This window comes from Pogona vitticeps, chromosome ZW-PAR (assembly GCF_051106095.1).
Source record: "Pogona vitticeps strain Pit_001003342236 chromosome ZW-PAR, PviZW2.1, whole genome shotgun sequence".
Lineage (NCBI taxonomy): Eukaryota > Metazoa > Chordata > Lepidosauria > Squamata > Agamidae > Pogona > Pogona vitticeps.
In genome coordinates this window covers 7,717,367-7,727,624 of record NC_135800.1, presented here as the reverse complement: position 1 = coordinate 7,727,624, position 10,258 = coordinate 7,717,367, and the positions used below count along the sequence as shown (strand labels likewise).

The 10,258-nt window shown below is 44.6% G+C and overlaps 1 long non-coding RNA gene across 1 annotated transcript; it reads left to right on the top strand.

Annotated features, from left to right (window-relative positions):
* Positions 1–6,109: 6,109 nt before the first annotated feature.
* Positions 6,110–9,955, top strand: LOC144585122 (uncharacterized). The gene is made up of 2 exons (XR_013539628.1): positions 6,110–6,283; positions 7,478–9,955. It is a non-coding gene; the product is annotated as an uncharacterized LOC144585122 (long non-coding RNA).
* Positions 9,956–10,258: the final 303 nt, after the last annotated feature.

Genomic DNA, 10,258 nt, shown 5'->3' with positions numbered 1-10,258 from the left:
TCTCATAGGAGAGGAGCAGGAAACAGGTTTGCTCAACTCCTGCAAGATTATCCCGGTTCTAATGCTAGGTATTTCAGAGTGCTTTCATCTTGAATGAGCAATTAGAACCCCTTAGCTTCACAAAAGACCTGTTCCTGGGTCTTAGACAAAAAGGTATAGTAGTAGTGTGCACATCTAGTTGACCTTAGTCCAACTTGTGTTGACATTTTTGCTTGTGGTTTTTACACTGTGGGTTATGCCCCGAAATTTGGAGAATGGGATGCAGTCTCAAAGATAAGTTGTTGTTGTTTTCCAGTTTGCATATTATTTCAGAATATAAGGATCCAGGCAGTGTGCTTTAAAACAAAACCTATACTAGAGCGTTCTGGCAGTCTAGACCAGAGACAAAAATAATCTAAATTAAAAATATATCTGCCTTATCTGCCAGTGAGAATCAAATCAATTTGCTTAAAAATACAGATGGGGGGGGGGGAAATCCACAGGACCTGAGCTTTCTATTCTTTCTTAAATCAAAGTTAAACTCTCCCTCCTTCCTTCAGCCTAAATTTAGTTCATCTCTAGCTGAGACCTGTAGATGGTGCTGAAGCACAAGAGCTAGCTGGGTCAAAGATCCATGCAAGCGTGCGGCTGCCAGAAAAGGGGCGTCAAGCCAGAAGCCTGGGATTTCCATTCACAGGACCAAAAAACTTGCCTGTACATCTAGCTGTCTGCAAGATGCCGACACACAACACAGCAGCATCCAGGCTTTTGACTTAATGGGTCTCCAAACTTTCATCCTCGTCCTGGAAGGACTGATTCAAACGGCTGGGGTCATTATTTCTCTCGCATTCAGATATCCAGAACATTTAGAAATACTAAAATAAACTATAGAATAACAATCGGGATACAAACCACAGAGTATAAGCCTGTAAAGGTCTACTCAGAAAAGCAAGACCTACTGAGTTTCAAAGAGCAGACCCTGAAGAGCAATGTGTTAAACCCGGAATCAGATTTCCGTTCTTCCTTCCAGAGTCACATCGGCTCAAAGTGTGTGTTGCAAAAACCCCATCATTAGAGATGATATTAAAATAGAGCTTTTGTATACCTTGGTTCAATCATCCATCCAAAAGGAACCGGCAGTCAAGAAATCAGAAGGCTGAGACTCGGAAGGGCAGCCAGGACAGAACTAAGCAAGATCATCAAGTGTCAGGATGTGTCATGGGGGAACCAAGATCAAGATCATCCAAGCTCCTGTATTTCTGATCATCGTGCACGTGTGTGGAAGCCGGACCGTTAAGAAAGCTGACCGGGGGGGGGGGGGGAGAGAATGATCCATTTGAAATGTGGTGTTGAAGGAAAACTTTGCCACAAAGGTGAACAAGTGGGTCCTAGATCAAATCAAGCCTGAGCTATCTCTGGAATCAGAGATGCTGAAACCGAGGCTCTCCTCCTTTGGGCACATCATGAGAAGGCAGGATTGTCTGGAAAATACAATAATGCTGGGAAAGGTGGAAGGCAGCAGGAAAAGAGGAAGACTAAATATGAGATGGACTGGTTCCCTAAAGGAAGCCACAGGCTTGAGTTTGTAAATGATGAGCAGGGCTGTTGAGGACAGGGTATTTTGGAGGTCACTCATTCATGGAGTTCACCAGAAATCTGTTATGATGATGGCCCATAACAAGAAAAGAGATTTTAAAAACATGTTTCATGTTCCTGAGACATGACTCAAGATGTTTCCGATGAATCAGAGTTGCAGACGAAGCCAACGCCAGCTGTTTCGCTCCCAAGGCTAATTACAAAAGAAAGTCGTTTTACTCGGTAAACTGAAGCAAGGGGAGGAGGAAAGCTCCCACTGGGACAATCAGACACATGCCCAATTCCCAGAAAAGAATGTGGCACTAGGACCAAAATAAATAAAAAAATCAAACCTGTGTTAAAGGTTTACTGGCTTATCTTAAAAGAGTGCCCATTCCAGGAGCAATAACCCAAATTAGAAACTTTTAAAATAAAACTTATGCATCCTTTTCGTTCCAGAATGCCGCTAAACATTTATAAATATTTGTAAATAAATAAATATATAAATAAATAATTACCACGAGGGCAGTCGTAATATAATGAGGGGTTTCTTAAGGTCAAGGTTATTTCCAGTGTTACTGGCTCTTGTTAAAATACTGGGGCTTGCAAATCTCTTGCGAATGAAATGGAGATTCATCCATCTGTCCTGATTTGCCTTCTGTCTGCATTGCCCTAAACATATTCATGTTAAATGGAAGTAAAAGGAGACAGAAAGATAAAGAGAAAGAGAGAGAGAGAGTTTCATTTCACCCAGGGCTGATAATCAGCAAATACAGACTATTTCTGATAAAATATTTTCTATCTTTCTTGCGTGTTTCTGTTGCATTAGAATGTAGTACATATACATAGGAATGTTTCTGGCCTCTTACAGGCCCTTAGGAATCTTTAAAATCGGCCCATTTAAAAGAGAGGCGGAGGCAGAGAGCAGACACACTTGATATCTTCATTGTATACTTCATTCTAAGGTGGTTTTTTATCCCTCATTTAACCCATAGCCGGAGTTCCAAAATTCTGTGACATCCTCCATACGTCTGGCTGGATTCTTGAGTCTCTCTCTCTTTTTTTAATGGGAGGAGTTTTCTCTCCTTTATATATTTTTCCACCCCTAATAAATTCCCCCCCCCATTTAAAAATAAAAGGAGAGTAAAGGACACCCTGTTCTTCCCCCCTTCTCCAAATTCTTCGGCTTTGGCCATCTGAAGGCTGGACTGCCAGAAACCTTTGGCCCAGGGGGGACACAGAAAAGAAAGCCCCTATGGGAGGCAATGACCCATACTTTCTGAATCTCAAAGCCCCCTCTGCCTCCAGCTCCCCCTGTCTTGCCTTTCCCTTCCTTTCTCTCCCACCCACCAGGACCTCAGTCAGTTCTAGTCCAGACCCGGGCAGCTGTGACTGAAAACAAAGCTATGGCTAGACAATAACCTTCTGTCCATTCCCAGATGCTGACCGACGGAATGGACAGGGGCCCGAGGCTGGAGCCATTCAGCGGCCGTGCCAGGATCCTGCTGGCAAAAGACAATATTGGCAGTGATGGAGAGTAGCTATTTCAAACGGTTTTGTTGTCAGATGACCCAGGGAGAGATGGGCAAGGGGAGGGGGAGGCTGACCCTTGATCTCCACCCCCCAAGCCACCCATGCTCCCCTCTTCCTAATAGCAAGTGTCCACATTCTGTGACCTCAGGAGGGGGAGAAAAGTTTTTAAAACTCTGGGAAGGGAAACAATAACAGTGTCATGGAATTGATTTAGGAGGGGGGGTCTCTTACCATGACAAAGAAAGAGAGAGAGGGTGCGTGTGGACAAAAGGACTTAGAGGTGGTGGGAAATGGAGAGAAGAGCGAGAATAAGATAAAAAAAGAGAGAGAGAATTCCCTTCTTGCAGACCTCTGGAAAGGAAAATCACAAGGTACTTGGAGCAAATATTTTTCTGCTGAACTAGCCAGGAGAGGGGGAAAGGGCTGGATTTCACCTGCTCTCCATCTTCCTTCGTGATCCCCAATCCAGCCAGTTCACTCCCACTTCTCGAGCACCTCCAACTGGCCTTCCAGTTGTGAACTGGAGTTCACTGGAGTTCACTTTTCATGCTTTCTTTGGGTCACTTGAATTGTCCAGGGAAAATCCAGTTTCAAAGGAAGGAAGGTGCTGATGATGGATAAATGGAAGGAAGGAAGGAAGGAAGGAAGGAAGGAAGGAAGGAAGGAAGGAAGGAAGGAAGGAAGGAAGGAAGGAAGGAAGGAAGGAAGGAAGGAAGGAAGGAAGGAAGGAAGGAAGGAAACCCATTTCTGTGCTTCACCTTGCTTTCCACTGCTAGCGTTGTGGGACACAGGACAATACAGCTGCACAAATCCTTTTGTCTGTGTAAAATTTATTCCCCAAGATCATCAACGCAGGGGACCCCTGTGACAGATGCATGTTTGTCTAGGAAGACTCTTCCCCCCCCCCAATCAGAGACATCTTAATTAGGCACTCGCATTCCATTGATGAAAATATCAATTCAATCTATATAATCAGGGCTGGTTTGGTCCAGTGGCTAGAGGACTGCAGTAGAACCAAGGAAAAATTGTCCAGTCCGTCGCTCTTCCTCAGTGTCTCCTACCTTGCAGGGCGGTTGTGAAGAAAAGAACAGGGAAGGGGAGGACCATGTATAATGAACGAGACCTAGTTGACAAGCTCCCTCCCTCCAAAATAAAAAAGTTGCACCAAAAATGCATGAATTGCCACTCCCAGTAATCCTTAAGACCAGAAATTCACATTTTTAAATGGATGCGTGTGAACACATAAACCTATATTTAATAACCAAAAGCCACCAATCTTTCAAACCTGAAGTCACGTTTGGTTTCAGGGTTTTGCTCTGTTTTTATACTTGGGGGGGGGGAGTTTTGGCAGTCTGTGTATCTCCTAGTGTCCTGGAGGGATGTAAAATTTGGTGCTGGATCTGCTAAAGTTGGCCACCCCCCAATGCACAGCACCTTGAACCCCACAGAGGAAGGTTGGGACATAAATATTAATTAGATGGAGAAATAAAACATAAATACCTCTTCGGCAGGTGTGGATGACTGGCTGAAGAATGCTCAGAGTTGCAATCCAAAAATTTAGCTTTTCCAAGCTGTAGGAAGAATAATATATGCATGTTAAAAGTCAATAAGTACAGGGGTATCATGCATTCATCCTGATCATAGAACCTGGACTTCCATTTATCATAAGAGTTCATATTTTGAATTAAGATAGCACAGTGTCAATATTGTCCGTTAAACATGTTCATTACCATGCCCTCTAATGGTGAACTTGGGTGATGAGTACCAATTAGAGCAGGAAAAAAGGACTAGTACAGTTAACATGTCATTAAAACCAGAGCTCCTTTAAGAGGAAAAGATTGTTATTTTGACAGGAGTCTGCTTCCATCTACATTACGCATGATAATTTCCTTTTATTTCATATTTGGCTGCTTGGGAGACAGGGTGGCTTTGTTCGTATGTCTGGTGTCTCTGGCAAGTAGCACTGAAAGTTTTGCACGCCTGGAGGGACAACACTAAAAGAAGAAGGGAACAAGCTAGCCAAGGTATTTTAGCACAAGGAAAGCGACACAGGCAGCATTCTCCACCATGGGCAATTAAAATACAATTGCGAATTACCTATCTAAATATTTGTGGCTCTTTCATCATCTGCCAGAGGCACCCACCCTCACCCTGCCTGACATTAAGGCTGGCCCCTCAATCACAGGGAACAACAGGAGGTTAAAACAACACATATAGAGGGGAAAACAGCATCCTATATTCTTATGCATATAAATAAACAGGTATAAATAAAAATGTGAATATATTTAGCAGAGAGACTGACAAAAAGAGGGAATTTGAAATATTATGGGAAGATATTTCCACACCCACCTCCTGCGCTCATTCTGGATAAAAGTGTCACAGAAGGCGGAAGATGAAACGTCATGCCATAATATCCGTGAGGATCCTCATGCCATAATATTTCATTTTTTTCCTCTGTTTTGTTGGGCACTCCACTAAATATTGTGTTTTAAAGGATTCATCGTGTCCTGCCGGGATCCAGAACAGACTTGTTTGAAGTCCCGCGGATGCTTTAAAAAGAATAGATAAATGGAAATATCTTTTTTTAAAAAGAGAGATTAGATTGCTAAAAGCATCCACATATATTGCCAAATTTTTTTTCCACATCTTGAAGGAAGGGAAACTTCACCCTGCGACCCCTGGTTTTTACTCCGCCTGAAGAAATGATCTCCTTATTATAAAATCAACGCATCAGGGCAGTTTTATGGGGGGAAAAACAGCATCTAAGAGAAATAGGGCAGTGCTATTTACTTCATTAATATTGTATTTTGATGGACTGGCTGAGGGAATTTCCCACCAAAACTGGACTTTGTCAAACTGAGGCAGCCATTTTAGGGGGGATGTCAATGGAGGGAATCCCCCCCACAGGACCTTTAATAATAATAATAATAATAATAATAATAATAATAATAATAATAATAATAATAATAATAATAATAATAATAATAATAATAATAATAATAATAATAATAATGTAATAGCATTTGCCTTTTAAACTTGACATGGTTTAGCACCTCAGGTGTCTTAACCCAGCTCCAACTGCAGCTCTTTTTATTTATTTATTTTTGCCTCACCTCAGGCGGCTAAAAGTCTTGGGTCAGCCCCACCAAAGATTACTGTATTCAAGTTTCTGCCAGGGGAACTGGAAGGGCACATGGTAGGTTTTGCCATGAATCTGACTCACAGACACTCAAAGGTCGCCCACGAATTTAAAAGGCTTATAAAAATAGACTCTCCCACCCCTCGCGTCCCAAGTTTCTCCTCAGGCATGGAAGAGATTCAAGACAAGATGGAGGGAAGACACGGCTCCCCCTCACCGTCATCTCCCTCGCCATCCGTGGAGAAAAGCAACGAGATTTTGTGCGGCCACTTAAAGGCTACCGCGTTTCGTCTGCCATTAGTTTTCAGCAGCGGTGGTCCACGTCTTCGTATAGGTGGAACTGAAGGGGGGGGAAGGAAAAACACAGCCCCCCCCCAAAAAATTATGGTCCAGAAAGCCTCAAATGTGTTAGCCTTCCGGATGCCACAGGGTTCTGTGTCATTTATGGGTACCCTAGAGATGGCAATGTAACATGGCAACCCCTCTGGAGATGTCTCCCTTAGGAGGCTGGCTGGCTGGGCCCATTTATTTATTTATTTATTTATTTATTTATTTATTTATTTATTTATTTATTTATTTATTTAGAGGAGGAGGAGGAGGAGGAGGAGGAGCAGCAATGACCCTTCCCTTCCCTCGGGAACCAAGGAAGGTCCGTGTCCGTGTCCTCTCCTCCGAGGAGCAAAAACAAAGGATGCTTCATAGGCAGCTCCCAGTCAAAGAGGCCTTTGTCATGGCCCTTAACCCTTTCTCGAGCCTGCTTGCCAGGGAGGCTGTTGGCTCCCTGCACCACCAGACACGCACCCACCCACCCGGCGGTGCTGAGGTCTTGCGCGCCTCTCCTCCGGCCACGAGCCCCCACCCCCGAAGCGGAGAGGTTTGGTGGGGAAACGGGAGGAAGGACGGCACGTCCGTCCCACCCAGCTGTGCCGAGCAAAACAGCTGCAAACATACACCGCCGGTGTACGTCTGTCCCACTCAGGGTGGGTGATGGAGACCTTCAAGCTTCTGGATCTCCCTCCCTCCTTTCTGGATCTCTGTCCTTAAATGAGATTTGGGTGAAGAGGGAATTTCTCCCCCGGTCCTTCCTTCTAATGGAGGACTGTTCTCCCGACATGATTACCCTGCATTAATGAACCACATTAATGATCTCTTTGGCACTCTTTCTCACCCTACCTAGGCTGCCCAGTGCATAAAAAGGAATAGGGTTCAACGCAATTGCAGTTTAACTTCAATATGCTTTTGCTGTTACAGAAAGAAATGGATTGCATGCAACATGTCGCTTGCATTGAGATATTTCCAAGCTCTGCTGTTGACCAGTGGAAATGACACAACAGTTCGGCCACAGCAATTTCCGCCTCCATCCATGAACGAGGCCATCGAGTCGGGACTGTGGGGGCGCGCGCACACGTCCAGCCCCCCCACTCCACCTTGCAGAAGGAGCAGGAGGGTCCACAGAGCACCCCAACTGTCCTACCCCATTTTGAAGGAGAACAAAATTATATAGATGGTCATTACCTAACATCACCCCGGCTTTACATCCTTCTTAGCAAATACGCACCATCTGTGTAGTCCAATGGTCTCCCACCCACCCAGGCACCAGATAATAAGGGTATCGATGCCAAATCCCTAGAAGCTGTAGAAATATAGAAAAAAATAGTTTGATAAAAAGAGAAATCCAACTTACAGGATATTCAGCACCAGCGTGCCACTGCTGAAGGCGTTTGGGTTTGCACTAAAATCCTGCTCTACTTTTAGACAAGAAGGATTTGTCTTGATTTTTGGGGGGGAATGGATGTGAAGAGGGTAGAGACATAACTGGAAATAACATGACTCCATGCGTGTGTGTGATTTTCCTCTTGTCCTGTTTTATTTCCTGGCAACCTATGAAAGGAACAGTGTTGTCTTGGGCAAACTAGCAAATCTGGGTTTTTCTTTCATTTATTTTCCCAAAAGAATGCACTAGCTCATGAAAGAATTTGGTGTTTTTTAAAGCTCATCTCCGAAATGTGATTTGTGCTAAAAACCAATATTTTGCCATCCCCGAAATATCAATATTTTTGCTACTCTGTCTTCATTGCCTGCTCTCTGTCTATCCTGGCACGAAACAGAACAGGTGGAAAGATGGGTTGCTTCACTGTATTTACTCAGCTCTTTTTAAAATAAAACAACCTCCAACTCCAACGACGTTATGTTTTTTTTTTCCCAGACTGAACTTCCATTTGTGGATGATTTCATCCACAGAGAGGATGCTGTCAAGCTTCAGGGTGGGCCAGGAAGAGAAAGGGCCTTTAAAAGGAGCAGGCTTCTCGGGTACAAGAAAAGAGGCCCAGTGATCGAATAAATTGCGAATCTCAGATTTTTAAATAGGCTTTTCCAAGCTGAGAGAAAGTCTGCCACATGCAGAACAGGTGGAAAGACCAAAAAACTGGGGTAATATTGGTGGTGGAAGGCAGCAGGAAAAGAGGAAGACCCAATATGAAAAGGACCGACTCCCTAATAGAATCCACAGGCTTGAGTTTACAGGAAGTGAGCAGGGTTGCTGAGAACAAAATATCTTGGAGCTGACTCATTCGTAGGTTCATCATAATGTGGAAGTGACTTGTCAGCACATAATAACAACACCGGATCACTGAACTGTTTGTTATAAATAGGAAAGCTTTCGAGTCCTACAGGAGTCTTCATCAGGCTGGGCATTGCAAGGCTGAGAGCTTGCAGCCTGCCAACACGCCCTTTGATTAAAATCAAAGGAAGGGGAAACTTAGTCCAGAGCCCTCTCAGATCCTCAAAGACAATGAATGATCCTAATTCGAATTATGTGTCAAACTCACATAAAGTTTCACAGGCCTGATCTCGGGTACAGGGTCCAAGAGCCGGCCCTACTGTTTGGCACAATGAGGTAGCTGCCTATGGATTCATGATTACACACACACACCCCAATAATATATTAGAAGAACATTTATCGGGACTATTTTTAATTCCTCCCCCCTTCTGAACCATTAGGGAGATTCCTCTGGTAAGCTACAAAAATCAGATCCCAGCGCCATTCCAGCTAAATTTAGGAGCAACCGAGAAATTACGTCAGCACCGAGCCCTGTGTCAGAATGTGGGTCATCATCCTGACTTCTTATAGGGCTGGGCTGCTGGCATTTGAAGGGTAGCTTGGTGGAGAAAAGGGGTCCCCAGACATTTTATGGGGTCTTACGTCTCCCCACAGCTGCTCTCCTGCCTGGCCACTGTATGCCTATCCGAAAGGTTAGTACTAGTCCATTTTTGTCAAATGGGGGGTGGGGGTGGTGAGAGACATACTGGGGTGGAAGCGAGGGCTGTGGGGGGCACCCTGTGGCCCTCTCCTGCATACACTGCTGCGCTTTAAATTCGCCGTACCCTCCAGGACTTTCGTTTGCAAGAATGATCTGGCCCATTTAGGCTTCCCATAAGTGAAGCCCCAGCACACTGGGGGGAAAAAGGTGGTGGATCTCAAACGTTCATATCTTACGCTCCACCCCTCTTTCGAAGGACCCAAATCTCAACATGGCAGAAAGGCAAAGACCTTCCCCCCCCACCCCGAGAAAGGCAGTGGTTCACTAAATATCTGTGATATTTAGCATTTCCAATGAGTTGAAAGATGTACTTGGCATGTTGAGAGCCAACACAAGCAAGCAAGTACCAAAAAATTTCCATCAGGAAAACAGTAATCATAATTGCAATAAGTGTTATGGATACAGTCATAGTTTTAAAAAAGGAGCAAGCCCAAAGGTGGGTCACCTGAGGCAGGTAATACTTACAAAAACCCATTCATCTCACCTGGATGATGTCACCAGTCCGCTTAGGGCAGTCATTCCCGACTTTGGGTCCCCCCAGATGTTCTTGGACTACAACTCCCAGAAGCCTTCACCATGAGCTGTGCTGGCCAGGATTTCTGGGAGTTGTAGTCCAAGAACATCTGGGGGGGCATGGTTCGGAACCACTGGTCTGGGTGGTTACTAGTATGTGCCACTAGTAGAGGACCACCGTTTTGACGCACGGCTCCAT